Source organism: Etheostoma spectabile, chromosome 21 (assembly GCF_008692095.1).
Source record: "Etheostoma spectabile isolate EspeVRDwgs_2016 chromosome 21, UIUC_Espe_1.0, whole genome shotgun sequence".
NCBI classification, from domain to species: Eukaryota; Metazoa; Chordata; class Actinopteri; order Perciformes; family Percidae; genus Etheostoma; species Etheostoma spectabile.
In genome coordinates this window covers 21,710,935-21,713,601 of record NC_045753.1, presented here as the reverse complement: position 1 = coordinate 21,713,601, position 2,667 = coordinate 21,710,935, and positions in this window count along the sequence as shown.

Sequence of the window (2,667 nt, the reverse complement as noted above, 5' to 3'; positions counted from 1 at the left end):
TTATTATGCTTGCTGTAATCTTTGCTTCATTTTAGTGTTGAACTAAACTTACTTTTCACAAGGTCAGTGGCACTCATGATTATCTCATGAGAAATAGAAATAGTTGCACAGAAACTTCATGCAAATAAATTTAGCACAAAAAAGTAAGGAATTTGTGTTTGGTAGATTATTTCTCTGTGGTAACAATGCTTTTTAGCAGTATATCTTATACCGTTGGAATGCTTGTTAAGTTCCCTTTCAACTGCTGTAAGGAAGATACATCTAACATTGTAGAGGCTGAGTATGTAGGTTGCGCCCATGAAAAATACACCAATTCCAAACAAAAAGTTTATTCTGCCATTGACTCGTTTGGTGGATTGGATGATTGAAGTGTGAAGAAACAAGACATATTGGCGATTTAACAATTTATTTATTTCACAAACAGGAGCTTTAGTAGCGTGTTGATGAACCACACACTGCCACAATGTGCCTTTGTGGGATGAGCAGCAGCACTGGGTTGCACCCATGAAAAATCTAAAGAACTAAACAGGCTTTCCAACGGTATAAGATTTATTGCCAAAAAGCATGGTTGCCACAGAGAAATAATCTACCAAACACAAATCCCTTACTTTTTTTGTGCTAAGTTTCTTTGCATGATGTTTCTGTGCAACTATTTCTATTTCTCATGAGATAATCATGAGAGCCACTGACCTTGTGAAAAGCACAGAATGCCCCTGAGGGCAGAGCGCATATGGATGAGATGCCGGGCCTGACCAGAGAAAATAAGACAGTATCTCCTTTGAAATACACCCCCTGATTGTTATAAAAAAGATACTGTTAAAGACCATCTTTAGTCATTTTCTGTACTTATGCTGTGAGTGCTGTAAAACTGAACCCTACTTGCAAGTAAACACGCTTTTGCGATACCTCCAGGGATTTTTGGCCATTTTTTAATAAAACAATTATCTTAACAACTTGGTCCTTTGAGGCGGATCCCAACATCCTTCCTCCCCTTCCAGGTTTTGGGTCCTGAAACACCGTGCAAGGGGAGAGTCCTATGGTGACTCCTAGAACAACAACCTCCAGCTTGAATTGCTGTGTCTACAGAGGCCAGTTCCTGGTGGAGGGGAGGGAAGGTGATGGGTTCCTTTGCTGAACAGCGGACAGAACCACTGGAGAAGAAATTCCTTTGTTTGACTAAACAATAGTTTAGTTTAGTCAAAAGTCTTTCTTATCTCATATAGGTGAAGGACAAACGGTTGATTTGGATTTCAAAGCAAAAAGAGTCAGTAGCAGACTTTGTCAAATGCTTAGATATTATTGTAATCTGACATATACTGTATCAGTTAAGACAAATTAAAATTTTTGTACAGAAAACATGTTTGTAAAATATGATGTTTCATTATTAACAAGCTGCCCAGCAAATACGTAGGCCTACAAGTCCAGCTCAAAAAGATTAGCCGGTTATTCACTTAGTTGATTGACAGAACTGCTTTGAACATTCCAGTTTTGAAAATGTTTCTGTTTGTTTCTTTTCAATACTTAATACTAAAAAAATGTATGATATTTTTCTTACTTAGTTCATATTTTCAACGGAGGAAGCTGGTAACAGAGTATTTTTACAGTTTGGAACTAGTACTTTTACTTGGGCATGACTATCTGTATTACATTAATAAATTGTCTAACCCTAATGTAGCAACATTTTGGAATCAAAGATGTCATAGGTCAGATGTAGGTAGGTACTGTGTTTCATGCAAAATGGAGAAATCCTGCTTTCTTCACAGGGGCTCAGAGGACAGTCGAGGGAGGGGCTTCCCAGAGAATACAAACATACACACACCCAGAGATAAGAGAAATACAGGAGTTGTACATGTGGAGTTTAGCAATGATTTTAATACACTTTGTCATGAATTATATAATGTGATATGTTCCTATATCAGGCAACATATTGGGTAAATAGGCTGCAACACTGCTTAGGTTTGCTCTACTAATACTAGGCCTGCAACCTTTAATTCATAACCATGCTTATATCATACAGCAATTAGTATTACTTTGTGTTGCAAGTGAAAGATAAAAAAATAAAATACACGTTTTTGTCTAATTCCTCTGAGTTTGTTGGTTGAGACTCAGGTTGATATGAGATCTCATTCTATGAGCAGTTCATTTAGACTAGTGAGTTTTTCAGTAAAGCTGTGCTGTAGACTTTGAACTAGGGTATTTCTAATCATTTGTATTTTGAGTTACTATATGACAAATTGTTTAAACTATTAAGTTGTTGTTGCAAACATTTTATCTCGGTAACTTAAAAAATAATAATACAAGGTTTGCATGTCGATAAATGTTTTTGTTTAGTTTCAACAGAAATTGTCTGGTTAATGTTATTATTCTGATCAGCAGATTTGTTATGATTTTGTTATTTGGTTATTTGACTTTATGCTGCCGCAATCACACCCTCAGATCTTCATTAGTCAGATTGCATGTTATTTGGTGTCAAAAGTTACATCTTACAACATGTACCATCTTTATATTTCTATCGCAAAGAAGGAAACATTCTTATCAAAGTACAAAAATAAAGTGCTCATATCAGATGTGGCGGAACTGCGACGAGTTGCCGATGGAGCTATCAGGGTTTCTGCTCTTGCACAATATAGACTCGAAATTGTTCCCATCTCACAACAGCCAATCTCG